We start from the raw sequence: 17170 nt of genomic DNA, 5'->3' as shown, positions 1-17170 counted from the left end.
CATAATAACTGGAAACTTAAATGCATTGTTTGTACAGTATGAAAATGTAGTAGTAGAAACGATAGCACTGCAATAAAGATGAAGGTAGAAAATCTCTTTAGGTGTTGGACTTCATTTTAAAGCTTGTTCCTTTTGTCTTTAGTGCTTTTGATACTTAATTTCATATGTTACACAAACATCCTCTTAGATGTCTCATATATTTGAGCTTACAATTCATAATGTTCAAATTCAATGTTTGGGGTTAATATGTGCTTGGGTGCCTATCTTTGTAGATACTTGCACAGAATTTTCTGCAGGAACATCAGTGTATCTGCTATAGCAAATCTTATGGAACTTCTACAGGGAGAATGCTTTACTGACATTTTATTAGTCTGTTGGAATTGTCAAAATGCACATCATTAGGTATTGTACTGGAGTACTGTCTGGAATCCTGTGTCCAGTTCTGGGTTCCCCATTTCAACAGAGACAGAGGACTCCTGGAGATGGTCCTGGGGAGGGCTACAAAGATGATGAGGGGACTGGAGCATCTCCCTGATGAGGAAAGACTGAGAGAGCTGGGCCTGTTTAGCTTGGAGGAGAGGGGACCTTATCAATGCATACAAATATCTGGAGGGCAAGTGTCAGGAGGATGGGGCCAGGCTCTTTTCAGTAGTGCCTGGTGGCAGGACAAGGGACAATGGGGTACAAACTGAAATGAAAGCAGTTCCTTCTGAATATGAGGAAGAACTTGAGGGTGACAGAGCCCTGGCACAGGCTGCCCAGAGAGGCTGTGGAGTAGTCTTCTCTGGAGACATTCAAAACCCTCCTGGACGCACTCCTGTGCAACCTGCTCTGGGTGAACCTGCTTTAGCAGGGGCTGGACTAGATGATCTCCAGAGCCCCCTTCCAACCCTGACTGTTCTGTGATATGAGTGCCTCCTGTGAAAACTACATGTTTTGGTCAAGAAAAATGTTGCATGTATTTTTGGAGATCTTCTTGTAACCCAAATGACCAGCATTATTTTGTTATCTTTGAGATCATTTGCAATTCCAAAGATTAACCGGTGCAGGTATTAGTGGTTCATCTCTATTTCTTAGAAAAGAATTGCTAGGTAGTTTCAGAATGAGTGACAGGGTAGGATGATCTCTTAATTGCCCTTTGGCTTCAGCGTAGAAGAGAGACCTTGCTTTATGGACCGATGACATGCAACTGGCAAGCTGTAGCCTCCCATGCGTCCTTTCTCTTCCTTTCTGACTGCTGCTGTGAAATAACTATCAGCTTCATGAACTCTGTTCCTATTGTGAAAGATTCTTTTTTTAAAAATATTGTATGCTCTTTCCTTCTTCCCTGACCTCAGCACTGTTAAATGAGGATAAGAGTTATCAAAGGAAGACTATGCATGTGGCAAGCCCTATCAGCTGTCATCCTTTGTGGGACTGCTTGATGTACTTACTACTTGATATATTTTTTTTTTTAAGGTATAAGAAAAGTGTCAAAAGTTTATGGCTATGAGTTGTGAGAACAGTGTGAGAATATAGTCTCTTAAGCTTCTCTCCTGGTTTGACGTTTGACAAAAAAAATCAAGGCCCAAATCAAGGTCAAACTGATGGAGGTATTCTACAGCTGTTGCCACTTTTCTGCCTTACCATAGGGACCTGATGCAAGGTTGATAAATGTTTAGAAAAGAAGCAGTAAGTGGCTGAGTCCTCAGAAAGGAAGTGTAAAATCTGATTCAAACTGTTGATTTATACCACTCTTAACAGTAGTAGTTGGTTTGGCTGCTTGCCCCTTGCCTGTGTTTGCCAGCTTCCCGCTACTTGGAGTGGAGCAGTTGCCTGGATTCGCTTCCTCTGGGATATGAAGTGCTGTAGCACTACACTGAAATTCTGGATAGTAATAATACGTTTTTTCATTAAAATCTTCTAATCAATAACCAGATTTTGATAACTAGTTTTAAACAAAGTAAATAATAAAGGGATCTTCAGTGTTTTTTACTTCTGTACAGAATTGCCTCAAATAGCCCGTTTCTAAGGTCGAGTTGCATCACTATATGAAGTCGTTACCTTTTCTGCTTCTCAGAATTGTGGTGTGCAGCACAAGAATCTTATTTTGCCCCCATGGAAGGTAGACTTTACAGAGCTGGCATGCAGTGTTTAATTCCTGCTTTTTAAAACATCTACTGCGTTTGAACACTGAGCCTTTGGCCTAGGGATGGGCTCCACTTCTTGTGGTCCAGGGAGGAGGGCTCTTGGTAAGACATCCTATCTTCATGCATCGCTGAGCATGATGCAGGGACCTCTTCTGCAGCTTCATTACTTAGATCATTGTTATCCTATACCTAGCACTTTTTTTTTTTTTCCCTGCAAGTGTGATACCATTTTACTATTCTTATCAACGATGATAGTAAAGTATTGAAACAGGTTACAAAGGCAGGCATTAAACTGCTTGTAGTTTTTTGTAGTCCAATATTAGGTATATTTAATAAGCAACAATCATGCTTTAATGTAGTTTCCAGGAAAAGTTTGTAGTGTGTGTACTCTGAGGAGTGTTGACCTGAGCCTCACTGAGTCCCCAGGCTGGTCAAAAGTTGCGGCGTCCTGGAGTACTTCCCAGTTGCATACTGTCCTGGAGAGCTCCCCTCCTTACGTCTGGTGCAGATGAAACCTGGGTGTGAGAGCCAAAAGTTGAGCCAGGTCCCCAAGCTTGGCTGGTGACAAGGAGTAGGACTGACTGCTGCAGCAGACAGCACATCTGTGCCTGGCTGAAGTCTGTACGGTACTATATATTGCTCTTGTACCTGGCTTTTCTTCATTGTTGGTATGTTTTTATGAATACTTTTGGTGCTTATTCTCTTCTGCTTTGAAAAGGAAGTTTTAGAAATAATCTCTGATTCATGTCCTCTTCATATATTTGACTCTGTGGCCTGACCCTAAGTCAAAGCTTTGCACATCTTCTTCCCAGAGAATTGGACTGTGGGTTTTTTTGAAGCCAAGCTGTAGGATTAGTATTTCCTATCATGGGCAATCTACCTGTTTCATGTCTGTTGTTAGTAACATTTCAGCTTTTGACTGATTTAAAGTTTAAAACTGAGTTTGTCTGTCAGTATCCTTTCCTCCTTCATCTGTAAAACATCTGAAGAGGAATAATTACAATTGAATAAGCAGGAATTTAGTCTTCCTGGTTATACTAAGTTGTAAAGAGAGAATTGATAGTCTGGGTGTGATACAGGGTAAGCAAGTGGCTGTCCTCAAGTGAATATAGATTAAACTAAATTCTTGCTACTTTGAGGTTTTAATAACTTGCTGATGAAAATTCTTTACCTGGAAACTTGCATGTATAAGTATGGGCTGGAGAGTATTTTAGGCCAGAGGAAAATTTGCCTTTACAGGCTGTAATGTCCGTCTGTATTTCAGTCATGCTTAATGAAATGATAAATTGATGACTTTCCCTCAGCTGATTCCTCCTGCCAGTTCTTTCTTATTTCTTGTGAAGTGCGTGACTTTTTTTGTTGTTGTTTTTGTTTTGTTTTAACCTCTGTGTTTGCAAATGTCTCATTAATAATTTGTACTTACTCTAGTTCTCAAGCTTGTATTGCAAATTCAGTTCTTGTTGTCTTGGCCAGTGGGCAAATGAAGATGACCTGAATGTGTGCGTGACTTGGTATTCAGTAACCATCTGGCACTTTCATACTTCCTGGTCTTCCCATAGATCTGATGAAAATGCCATGCTGCCTCTAGTCATGCAGGTACTTTGGAGAACCACTCTTGCAGTGTCCTGGCATCGTTCCCTGGAAAAATTGCTTGGGGAGGTTTTACCTTGGCATCTTAACTGAGTACTGAAAACACAAGAGCTGTCTTGATCATTTAATGGGACTGGATGTCACACTTATTGTTTGAATGTGGGTCGTTGTCCCTTGGTCATACCCAGGGGAGAACTAACACAACTTGTGGTGGTTCAGTACCCAGATAGAAGGCTTAGAACTCCCATTTCTCTTGCACAGTGTGTCTTATGCAGATACAGCAAGACAGGGGGTGCAGAAGATTAGAAGCTACAGCAAATTTGTTTTATAATTTGCGTAAAAATCCTACTTCTCCAACTATGGCTTGATTTGCAACAGAAACAATCATGAGTCCAAATCTGTTGAAGGCATTAAGGAACTAACTTTGATGTTGCAAAGACTTTTGAAAGTGTCTATGCGTTCCAGAGTATCTTTCTTAAAATGATAATGGTGTCACTATTAAAAGCCAGAGAAAAGTGTCACCCTTGTCAAGTCTAAAATCTGTCTTATGCACAGTTCATGTTTTTAGTTCCATGCTTTTGTTATGATTAGTAGAGTTCCAGCTCTACCATTAGGTGCTGCTAATTTTTGGGAAGGTTGTTGTGAGAATGCAGACAGGGTAGTGTAACATATATGATTCCCTCTTCAGCTGCATACAATTATTCATGAAAATATACATGTGAGTGTCTTGTCTTCAGATTTTTCCCAGATAGCAGGCAAAGATGGTGATAGTGTATAGTTGCTTCCAATGTCTGTCCTAAAGTCAAACAGATTCCTTAGTTTCCATCTCATGAACTACAAAGTGGTTATGCTTTCATGGGGACAATGAAAAATGAATAAAGCTTAATTGCAAACTCAACAACAAAAAAAGTTCAGGTGTTATACCCAGGCTATCTTTCACAAAACTTTGGACATTACTCTTTAACATAGTGTGTGCTGGCATGTTCCCTGGATCATCCATAAAGACTCAAGAGTACACTGTTTTTTCTATAAATGGAAATCTCTAGGGCTCTGTCCAAGTCTTAAGCCATTTTCAAGACCTCCAAGTCAATGAATCACATCATTGTCCCTGAATGAGTGATTCTTAATTACTGATGCACTTTTTGGGAGCTTAATTGACCTTTTTTAACTGCTAGAGAAGTCACCAGAAACTTTTACAAAGGGGGTCTCTTCTTTTGCCTTGATTTCAACTTCTGTACCCTATTTTATGGTTCTCTGTAATGTTTATAGTAATAAAGCAACATGGTATTTTTCTATTCCCTTTCACAGGAAAAACTTGAGAAGCTTGATTGTTCTGATTTCCTAGTCATATTTACTTTAAATCATGGTACCAGGCCCTTTATTTAACCTGTCTTTTTTTGTCACTTGAATCATTATGCTTGCATTTTGTCATATAACGTGTTTTTCTTACTGTTCAACAGTCTTTATTCCAACTCTTAGCTTGGCCATTATCACCAAACCCAGGGACGTTCACAAGTGTACAGGCTTTTCTCTTCCAAGTCCCTAGGCAAGGGGTTTATGTTTGCAGAGACCGAAGATGGTAGGAGGTTGTACATTTGTATATAAACTTGGTTCATAAATTCCCAGTTGCAGTTTTTTGTTGGTATCTCTTGAATTGTGCTTGTCATTTCAGCTGGGGAGTACTTTCAGTCATCTTCTGCTTTTCAGTGGAGTTTCTTGAAGGAATGGTTCCCCATGACAGGTGTGTCCATCCTCTTCAGTAACTGCCTATCTTAGGTGTTTGTCTTAGAAGACCTAAATCTGACTGTTCTTTTCTTGTCATTAATTTGCTTGACATCTGACTGTTGTTCCTCAGGTGCGCAAAGAGGATGGCAGGATGGAAACCCATCAGGTCCATCCATACTGCTGCTTTCTTCAACTACTGAAATTTCCCTGCCTTTCGTTGCCCTCCAAGACGACCTTTTTACTTAGCTTTGGAGTCCTGTTTTACTGGACTTCCCACTGATGCTTAAGAACCCCAATTGCTTCTATCAGAACATCTATACTTATTTTCATTCATATTTTAACTCTAGAAAAAGGAAACCTATCCTGCAGGACCAGGTAGCACACTGGCCAGAAAAGCTGATTTTCTGTGTTCTTCCTGATTTTGGTTTTTTTTCTATTATACTTTCTTGACTGACTGTGATTCATTCCAGGAAAGTGCTAGACTTCCATTAAAAAGTTCCTAGAATAAATGCAGATTTTATCATTTGCCTTTATAAACTTATAAGTAGTCCAGTGAGGAAGATTAGAAGGACAGAAGCTCTGATTTTGTAAGTAAACAAGTGATTGCATTAAGGAATCGGCTGTGTTTTACTGAGAAATGGTGCAACAATACATATGGATCATAAAATTACAGCTTGTCTGTACCTGATATGTGTATTTCCTTGGACAGAGTGCTTAATCCATAACTGATACAAACCTTACATGAAACCCTCAGTCCTGGAGACTAGAAGAAGAGAATATCTGAGAATGTGGGCAGAAAACTAATGAGGGTAGAATGAAACTCTGGTTTTTGGCTCTTCTCTTAGATGTTTTTCAAACATGCATATGTACACACTGTACTGTAACTTCCCCTGAAGTGTATAGCGGCTGGATAGCTGTGCTGATTGATTCAGAGTCTTCTAGTGAGATGCTCATAGCTGCAGGAGTAGTGGTAGTGAAACTGTGAGACTTTTAACGATGTGCCTGCCTTCCAGTTGTCCAGTTGATGTAACGCTTACTTGGGAAAATTAGTAGTATTTTCATCAAACTTTGTGGTAAGGCTCCTCGTTTCTTGTAGGTGACTGACTTTATTTATTATTCTTGGTCACAATTTTTTTAGCAGTTGTGTATAAAGTTGGAAAATGTGAAAGATAAGTTTTCCAGCTCAGAAGTAAAACCTCCAATATTGAAGATACTTATGCATTTATTTGCCAGGAAAAGTAATATAAAGTAATACTTACAGTAACACTATGTGAAGTATGAACATGTTAACATTAATTGTGGGAAGCCTGACTTCTGATTTTTCTAGGTTTCTTTAATTTGATTCCTCCATCTTTTCAGTAGATTAATGATGAATAAGTGAGCAGGCTACAGTTTAGGGTTTTTTTTGTTTTTAATGAAAACATGCCTGTCCACAGGGGTAGAAACTGCTGGAGTTAGTGGATATGGCCTCTTCCTAACAAAACTCCCCTAATTAATTTTTCTGAAAATTGTGTTTTCTAAATTGACTACGCCTTCTTAATTTGTTTGATGTGAGCTTTTGACCTGAAAGCTATAGAGATGTGAGAGTAGTGACTCAGCACCTCTCACCTGTGAAAATTTAGGGTCTGCATTAAGCAGACTGATATTTTTTCTTTTTTTAAATTTTTGACACAGTATTCATTGGTAAATACTTCCTTGTTTCTTAGTTACGTGTGCAGCTGAGATCTCCTATACCTCTTCTGCTTTGTTAAATAACTATTGTCTCTCAGGATTTGTGCTCTATTTGGCTGCAGAAAGCACTCGTATCTCTTTTGGCACAGAAAGTAGATTTTATTTGAGTAGCTAGATTCTTCCAGCCACCTAGTTTCAGTTTCCTGACTTCAGTTTCTCCCCAGTGACAGAGATTAAGGTAATGCTTTATCAAAGCATCAAGTTATCAAATGCTTAATTGTCTGCTGCTGAGTTTCCATATCAGCTTATTTATTTGTCAAGAAATCCTATGTTTTTGAAGACTTTAGTTTGGGTTATGGAAACCTCAGGGTAGACTTGAATGAGGTTTGAAGGTTTCGATCAGTTCCTTTGGGATTGTTAGAATAAGAAACCCATTCATTCATTCATGGATCCTTCTGAATTAGGTTTGGCTTCTCTTCCTTGAGATGTGTATTTTTGTAAATACTGAAACTTCGATTTTATACTTAGCAAGAGAATGAAAGAGAGGAAGAACGTGGCAAGTGAGGATGAAAACTCTTTAGAAAGAAAGCCCAAAGGCTTGTTGATACTGGACAGTGAAGCAGGAAACGACGTGTGTCATAAAAGGCTCCAGCTTGCTGGATAAAGGCTGAAACTCAGGATGTAGTCTATAAATATAAAAGTTTCATAAAAATACTTTAAGTGCAGTTCTGAGTGCCTCAGAGAAGCTGACTGGTAACTGTGCAGCTACTTTTACAGATATATGTATTTATTTGTACATGTGCATACATTCTTACTATACTTTCTTCTTTAGACATGAATATATTCAACTTGGTGGTATATATTTCCTGTATGAGACTGGTAACATTATCAGCACCAGATGTAAATTTGGGAGCTACAACCTGTAATATTTGCAGACTCTAAACTATCAACTTAGTGGAGAAGCAGAAAGCAAGGAACTCTAATTTCAACAGGGCAGAAAGGGAGGAATTCATGAAGCTCAGTATTTTCCTGCACAAAAAGACAGAAACTTGTATTTCCACAGTATTTTGTCACAAGTTTTTCTTTTTAAGCAGCACATCTAGCAGTCTTCTAGGGATTTTGGGGGTGTGTATTTTGTCTTGACCTGTTGGCAGCTGTAAAAATTGTTACTTAACTTGGAGATAAAAGTGCTTGTATTTGAACTTGCTCAAGCTGCTGGCCAAGAAACATGGTTGGAACTGATTTACTAGCTGCAATTAATGGCCGTGTTCCCTTTTTTCCCCTCTGACTTGTCAAATATGAATTTATAGCAGTCTTAAACTATGAGTTGCTGCCATTCTTTTGCTTGCAAAGTTGCTTTAGTTTTGAGACTGAAATGAGTGTCAGTTCAGAATTACTCCTTAAAAGTACAGTAATTTGGAATATCAGAATAATTAGTAAGACAAGAGTGTAGTTTTGATCGTTAATCTGTTGGTTGGGCATTTTTGTACTAACCAAGGCAAGGTTGGAAAACTTTTTTTTTTAATCTCCCGTGTTTTTATAATGCTGGGTTTTTTCCCCCGCTCTTTTACCAAATACCAGAATGACAATACTACAACATTCCCATAGTAACTCAGTAGCTCTAATGCTATGTCACTCTGAATATGCTTATGCTTCCTCTTGTTATTTTTTCTAATTTATAAGCACTGACACTAAAGTGCCCATCTGTCTCTGAAAGCCTTCCATTGTTACTCATTTTTGTTGTACCACTGTTTCAAAAGTGGCCAGTCTCCAAGACAATGCTCCATCCACCTGCCCAACACAAATGAACCCTCGTCTTAGGTGTATTAATGTCAAGATCCAAACTTGGACAGGTTCCCCAAAGACTGGGAGTGGGGAAACCCGAAGTAATTGATATCTGACAAGTATTACTGCCCACTTGGTGTATTAAACTGTATGAGACAGTTCTTTTATTGAATTTGTGCTTAAACAGTTTCTAAAATAGTTTTGAGATTTGTGTTAAAGAAACCCTGTGTTTCTTCATGTCTGTAATTTGATTGCAGTCCTGTTTCTAGAGCGAATAACTGATCAGAAGATTGAAATGATTCGAAACTGCTCAGAAATGTTTGCTTAAAAGAAGCTACAGTGCCATCTCCTTGTGCCAGTAAGGTTGCTTGAGCACATGCTGTCAAATAAAACCAGAAATCTCAGGTACCCAAGTACTTTTCTTCTTAGAGTATTATGATTGGAGCTGGTCTTACCTTCAGGTAGCATGTTGAGAAAAAGAGCATAAACCTAAACAGGGATGTACATCACATCTTGTAACCTTATAAATTCTGCATGGCTGTTTTGCATGTAAGAAGCAGGGATGAATTGCATTCATTTCAGGAAGGCAGTCTCATTGTTATCCTTCCCTTCTGATGGTGGAGTTTATGGATTTTTATTTTGAATTTTTCTGAGCAAAAGACAGTGTTCTGGAATGCATATTTAACACAGATTGCTTTGTCAGCTAGGTGGAGGTCATGCGCGGGGAGGTAAGGTGGTTTGCAGACTGGGTTTCTTGCCTGCAGTGGCACAGCACTCTGTGACTCCCCCAAAAAGATGATGTCTCGCCAATTGTGCTCAGTGCTCTGAAGCATTCCCAAGGCAAGTCTCTGAGCAGTTTCAGCATCAGGGAAATAATGACATGAGAGAAACTCGGAATTGAGACCTGTAGGTCACCCGTCAAATTTCAGAGCTTGGAGATTATGCTGTTAGGACTAGCAATATAAACACTAGGGGACATCTACAGCTGACTGAGCATTTGTCTGGTATCACTAACCACCTCTTTGCAGCCTTTCAGTCTCCAAAAGAAGACATACATTTCTGGTTTCTGAAATGTATGTTGTTTAAGCCAAAAGATTCAACCTAAAAGGGTGCTTGTTGCTCATCCTAAAAATGTGGCTTTGATGAAGCATGATGATGAAGCTAAATGCTTTCCCTTGCTGTGTCTCCAGGCACTGCTGCAAGGAGCTTCTGGGAGTTCCAGGGCTGAAGAGACCTGTCTCTGTCTGGAGACCTCTTGGTAAAGGTGAAGACCTCCTGACAAGCCAGGCAGCCTTAGCAGGAGCTCAGAAATCTTATATCAAGGTAAAGAGATTAATTTTTCAAGCAAATGGAAGTGGTTCCTAAAATTTTCAAAATAAGGATTTCTTTTATTAATAGGTAAACACCCTAATTGCATCTCTAAGCTTTTTCCTTTTGTGTGTATCACTGCTTGTTACCTGGTACAAATGGTGTCATAGCAAATGCTGGGGACAACGATGATGATATAGTGCATTGTAGGTTAGAGCCAGAAGTAAATACTTAGAAAATTAGTAGAAAGATAAATATGCAGTTTTTTGTTGACAAGGGATCAGGCTGTTTCAGAGCTCCACAGCATGCTTTGTTTTTAGAAACATATCCCACTTCAATTGCTGCACTCAGAGCTTGCTCTGAGTGGCCACAAAAATATGGAAACACTCTTGGATGTCTTCAGCAATGGGAGGAGAATGAGGTTTGCATATGATGAATTTCTGTTTACTGGCACTACAATTGTTTCTTAGTATGGTCATCCAGATCTCATTCTTGCTTTAAAGGACAAGTGCTGATGGATGAAAGAGAAAATGTGACCTCAAGAACTTTGCTGAACCTATCAGTGCTACAGACCCAGGCACTTTAGGAGATTTGACTATACTATGGTTTTGTTAGATAGACGAGATTTTGAATGTAGTGATGATATATGCAGAATCTTTCTTTCATACTGAAGAGATTAATTGAACTTTGTGTAGGGATTTGGCTGAAAAAAGTGAGTAGTAGTGGAAAAGTTTTCTACAAATTTCTTCAAGATTAAACGTTGGTCCTTCTAAAGGTCTTCCAACTTGTGCATTTTTTTAAAAATAGCTGTTGCAAGGCGTTAACCTCATTGTTGGACGGTTCCTTTAAATAAATATTCCTTGATTCATCCAAGAAGAACTGCAAGTTTTTCTTGTTAATCCTTTATTGATCTTTCTAATTTAGACTGGAATTAGAGCTCCAAACTAGACCAGAGTTCATTGTCCTACCATCTGTAGAGTAAAATCAAAACTGGCATGAGTTTTGCCATTAGCACGGTCAGTGTTTCACCTCACAACCTTCCCTCATGATCTGCTGTATGTGCCTGGGAGTAACAACCACCAAGCACGGTTAGGCCCACTCATCCCTTTTGTGTACCATTCACTTTCTGCTTCTCACTTTTCTGAATTCAGCTTTCTTCAGTCCACTAGCAAGTCCATCTTGAACAATTAAGGATACTGTATTGAAACCTTGGCAGAGCAGAAAAACTGATGATGATTGTACAGTGATTTCAAACTGGATGAAAAAACCCAAAACAATCTAGAAATACTTCTCTTTAATGTTTCCCTTTGTTACATTTGCCTTAGGAGTACATGAAATGATACAAGTTGAGATAACCATGCACTAAAAAGAAAAAATAGTATTTCTTAACTTTATTTGAAAAATGTGATTTTACACATTGAAAGACTAAAGACTTAAATAGAAGGTATCTGCATAATCCCATGGGGTACACAGATTCATCTAAGTGGGGTGGTGGTTAGGATTCATGTACAACAGTGTAGGGTACTGTCAGTTTTTGGTGATGCATGGTGTTGAGGATTGAAATACAGCCTTGAACGCTGTCACTACTTCAAGCAAGGCAGTTTGTTCCGTGCCTTTCTGTCTCATTTCCTTTTGTTGGAGGGGTGTGTTGCTAATCAGAAACACATGATATGAGACAGCCAAATGTTCTGGTGAAAATCAAGGGCACTTCATAGCTGTGAAGATTTTATATTTGCCCTAGATTTTTTTTTTCATTGATGCAGCTGCAACTGTTGTTGTAAATTATATGAATAATTGATCAAGGAGTTCTTGTTACCTCGAGTAATGTTATGCTTATTGCTTCTCAGAACTGTGCTGCTCTTTGTTGTACCATACAGCATTGCTCATATGCTGCTCTGTGTGTGTGGGTTTTATTCCCTTAGTTTTCTTCTGCTCCCACCCCCTTTGCTCTCCCCCTCTCGCCCCCGTCCCCATGTTTTTTCCACTTCAGTGTATTCCATGATTTAACTGAAAAGCAGGGTCTTTTTTAATTGAGAGCAAAGCATTTTAAAAAAACCTTCACAGCCCTGGGAACTGTGCAGTGTACACATCTGGTTTCACATAAGCATGAATTGCTGGCTTTACAAACATGAAACGTAGTCCTTGCTGCAGAGTTAGCTAAAGTGTTCCGTAACTTGAGACTGTATTCGAAATAAAAACAAAATTGTATAGCTTCTTTACCATACTAATGGAAAACATTTAATTTACTACTTCAAGCCAACTAAAAGAATGACGCAATGCTGCTCAAGCAGATTTGCTGTTCCTTTTCTTCCGTAGAAATCAATACAGCTTGAAGGTGCTGCTATGGGAGCTGGCTAGTTGACTGCGATCCAGCTGCATTCAAATGTGAACTTCTGTACCGCAAACCAAAACTGATGATTTTGATTTATTCAGGCATTGCTGTATCTCTGAGATACTATGGTGTTTGATTTTATTCGTGCTTTTTCTCTGCTTTATTGCCATTAATACTAGATTGGAATTTCAAAATAGCACCGTTCAGTCTGCTTTATTTTTTTTTTCTTCTCAAATCGTTCATTTTTCTGCATTTCCTGAGTTAAAGTACTTAGCTCTGTGGTAGTGATATCAGCAAAAGCAGCTCTATGTACATGCCATGTGTGCCTTTCAGTGCAGTCTTTTTTTTCCTCAAAAGAAAAAAAACCCACAAGGGGCAAAACCAAAAAACAGGCCTTCATTCAACAGCAGTGTTAAGGTGTAGTATAATAATTTTGACTTAGTACAAAAGAAGCTCTGAATGTTAAATGTTCTTTCATTTTTCTTCTGCTAGAGGAGGTAAAATGCAAGTGTTGCCTTGGCTCAGTCCAAAAAATTTCTTAAAATAGAACTATGTTTGTTTTTTTTAAGAAGTGAAACCAACAGTGCAGATTTTCATAGTACACCAACTTTTATGCCTTTGTTGCCTTTCCTGTTCCCTTCTGCCCTCACCAATAGCTTTGATTTTATTTAAACTCTCTCTAAAGATGCTGTTGGTGTTTCTCTCCCTCGTTTTTTCTTCCTTAATGGGATTTCAGTCTTGCTTAAGCTTTTAACTTCTGGCAGAAACTCTTTTCTAAGATAGCCCTTAGGATGGGGTTGCTGACACTGATTTTTCTCCCCAGGTATTTCCTTGAGAAGTCCCTCAGTAATGGTCTGCGTGCTGGATGTGCTAACTTCTACCAGAAGGAAAATTGCAACTTAATGCTTGCCCACTAACTTGCCAGAAGTACATTTAATCTTTTTTTTAAAAAGAAATTTTCTACTTCCATTTCTCAAGTAACTTTGATTCAGGTTTCTTTATCCTCTAACCATTTTATCTCTCCCATATACTTAACACTCTCATGGTGATTAAATAACTTGAGAAGATGATATAGAGGAATTGTGGTCCTTTGGGTAGCTTGGGGTGCAGTGGGTTAGCAAAGAGGAAGATGGGGATTTGAGTTGTCCAAAAGTCTGAGGTTGGAGGTTTTTTGGACTTTTTTTTTTTTTTGTCTTGAGAGGATGCAGAAGGTGATGATACAGTTGAGACGGAGAGCAGGGTTGCTGACAGCTGTGTTATTTTGTTTGAAAAGGCTACCATGTGAGGCTTGATAGAGAAGTATGTGAATCCAAATTGCAGATAGTAATGATTAGGCTTATCTGGAGAAAAAGTGAAAACATCAGGTTTACAGGCCTGAATTTTAGTACAGTTTCAAACTTTCTTTAAAACAATCCTGTAAATTTTCAGACTACTGAGTAGTTTTACTGATAGTGTAAATAATGAGTTTTTGATACTTCCTGAATGTATATTCTGCTACAAAATCTTTTTTGATAGTAGTGTGGGAGAGCATACCGTGACAGTGTGATTATGTTTGCGATAAAAATAAGGACAGCTTATATCCAGTAGCTGCTAACGTAGACGTAATAGAGATTTCAAATATTAGCTATTGCCAAGACATTTTGAACAGCTTAAATTTGTTTTCTAAAATGCTTCTTGAAGATGGACTGAATGCCTCAGTATTAGCATCACTTAGTCTCAATGACAAATCTTGATCTTCAGTGTTTGTACAGTCATAAATTTCTCCTTGACTACAGTTTTGCAAACTTATCAAATTATCAGTGGTACTGCCCCCCCCCCCCCCCCCCCCCCCATACTCTTTCAAAGAAAGGGTGCTACAAGGAACAGCATACAAATCTTTAGAAGAGGCATATCCCCCCTCCCTCTCCCCCCCCCCCTTTTGTTTTTTGTGTAAAATGTTTCAAATATTTACCCATTTCTACTCATACCATCTTTGTGGAACTGAAATGCTGTTGACTTTAACAAACAGGTTGACACATTTTGAGAATAAGTTTAGCCCCTAGATTTTCAGTTTGACTGTTCCAAAATTCTTGTTAGCTTGAAAGGTTTGTGATTTAGTTTTCCTTTTGCTTTTTTCCCTACACTAGCTTTGGCAGTCCAGGATGGAGTATGCCATAAAGACTTTTAAAGTTATGCTTTGAATAAAGCTTACATTTACTACAGCATATTTACTTTGCATGGTTACAGTACTAGCACTGTATTCCCATGTAAACACTGTAGTTACGAAGAAAAGAAATGCTTACAGCATTTGCACTGAAGTTCATGAAGCATGAGATAGCTACGTTTAGGATGCTAGTACTTTGACAGGATCAAAAAAAGCTTCTTGGAAATAGACAAACAGAAATAACATTCTCAGACTAGCAAAACAGTACATGAGTGATGAGAAGAAAGGCACTAATTATTTTGTAGAGAATAATCTGAATTGAAATACCACAGTGGAAGCTGCTTTATGATCTGACCTTCCTATGTATGAATTGAAAAGCAGGAAAAAGTGCAGGGCATAACCTAAAAATGGTAGGCTGGAAGCTTCTTGGAATATGTTGTCTTATTTTTGTCTAGCCTGAAATTTAGTTTTTCCTCTTGAGTCAAACCTGAATGAACTGTTTTGGCTCTTTTTGTCCTGATGGTTCCAGCTCTGCCAAACATAGCTATTCCTACTTTATTTTAAGAATGACAATTGGAGTTTGAGTCTTGCTGGAAACAGAATGCTGTCAGAAGGATGCAGTCTTGCTGTTAAGAAACTTAAATAAGATAAGGCTAATCCTGTTGTATACTTCCACTTCAGGAGTTAGTGTAGAAACTTCCCTTTCCTAGTTATGGCACCATACCATTGGCTACATTCTTTCTCAGATTTCTTCCCCAGTTTTTTTCTGAGTTGTTGGCTTGGTTAGGCATTACTACTCAAAATGTTTCACACAGTTGTGGATCATGTCACTTTACTGTGGCAATTTCCAGACTTCCAGAAAACAAAACAAAATAAACTCTTGTTTTCTATGGGTCAAAGAAGGTTAGCAAAAATAAATGTACCTATAGTTTCTTTGGTTACGGCAAATTTCTGTGCAGGATATTTAATTATATATATATATATATTTATTTTTTTTTTCATCAGTGGAGGTACAGTGAGAATGAGGATTCTGAATACCTGTGAGCTTTTGTTCAGGTGATTTACAGTTTCAGAAGCAGAAGCTCTGCACATAAGAGTTTTGAATTGTCATTTTGGGTGTGTACTGAACCAAACTTCATTATTCTGCCTTCAGGAACAGCTAGTATGGCTAATTAAAAAACCCCACAACCAAATGTCAGAATTCTTCTATGGGTGTAGGAGGATAATCTGTTCCCAATATATAGGAGGATAATGTATTCCCAGTATTTGTTTTTACCTTGATCTTTTCCATTTAGATATTGAAATGCCAATTGACTTCAGAAGGAGGTTATCTTTTGAGTCCTCTAAACCAGCCTTAGGTTTCTTAAACCTTGCAGCATGACAGAAGATTTGTAAGGAATTAGGATATTGGAGCGTGCATTCTTGAAATAAGTTTGTTTTGAAAAGGTCCACTTCTCAGACTCTCCTAAAAATGAGTAGCTTCTGCAAATAACTTAATCCTAAGAAGTGGTTGTATGCATGAAAGTAGTTGATAGTGGCCGGTCTCTTCTCCTTTCTTTTAAAGAATCTGAAACTTCTGTTAAGGCCAGATAGTTATCAGTAGGCTTTGACTTGCTAGGAAGAAAATCTAGATTAAGAGCAGAAACTTTTTAGTCTTAGATGAGCAGCTAACTTGCTTGTGGCCTTAGGCATGTCCTCTTGACTTCCTTGCACTAGTTTACATTACACACTGTTGTTACCACCACCATAAAGTTCTGTGTAAGCTTTGGAGTCAGACGGCATTCAAAACTGTTTTATTCTTCTGAGTGGACTCAACTTTATTTGCTATGCAGTTCTTCGTATGGCAACATAAAGTGCAACGGAAATATGCAGTTTAGCTCATAAAGAGCTTCAACAAAATAAAACCACCCTGTGCAACATGTATTACAGTAAAATGGATTTGAAGAAAACTCACAAGTTTTAGTTTAGGGGTACCAGTCTGTATAAAGACTGCAGGGGGAGATAAAGCTATTTGGTTAAAAAAGGCAGTGCTATGACCATAATAGTTAAAATAAGAGGAAAAGAAAAGATCTGTTCTAAAATGAATACGTGGCAGTCTTAGTTTGCCTGAGTCTTTAGCAAAAGATTTCCATTTGTGTTTTCTGCCAAGTAAATTAAATTCATGAAGAAAAGCTAGAATCCAAGTGTTGGACTGTTAGTAGCATTTAACAAGGTTAATGTGGTGAAGCAGAATATTGATAAAAGTGAGCTGACGTCTGACAGTGGACCAGCTGAGAGTTCTTTGTGTTCCTACGTAATGTGAAGATTGAGTGTCCCGAAAGCTTATTGTTTTGTGTTTTGTACTTACTTTTTGCATGTGTGCCAGGACATGCTCTGGGAAGAGGCATAAACTTTTTTCCTTTTTTCTTTCACGAATACATTTATTTACTGTCTAGAGCTGGAAAAGAGGAGTAACAAGAGGGGTTTTGTTAAATACAGCAAAATCTA

At 38.4% G+C, this 17170-nt stretch overlaps 1 protein-coding gene across 10 annotated transcripts in view; it reads left to right on the top strand.

The window, feature by feature from the left end:
- Nucleotides 1-17170, top strand: part of FAM110B (family with sequence similarity 110 member B) — a 116086-nt gene that overhangs the window by 21266 nt on the left and 77650 nt on the right. For 7 of the 10 annotated variants that reach the window (XM_056331162.1, XM_056331168.1, XM_056331169.1 and 4 more), the window contains one exon: nt 10091-10223. The exons of 2 other annotated variants lie outside the window; for them this stretch is intronic. The gene's annotated coding sequence lies outside the window, so the exon portion shown is untranslated. Of the gene's footprint in view, nt 1-5391; nt 5461-10090; nt 10224-17170 lie in introns of all 10 variants that reach the window. One more of the 10 variants, XM_056331163.1, reaches the window with a different exon arrangement.

Source organism: Falco biarmicus, chromosome 3 (assembly GCF_023638135.1).
Source record: "Falco biarmicus isolate bFalBia1 chromosome 3, bFalBia1.pri, whole genome shotgun sequence".
Classification (NCBI taxonomy): Eukaryota; Metazoa; Chordata; class Aves; order Falconiformes; family Falconidae; genus Falco; species Falco biarmicus.
This window is presented reverse-complemented; position numbering and strand designations above follow the sequence as displayed.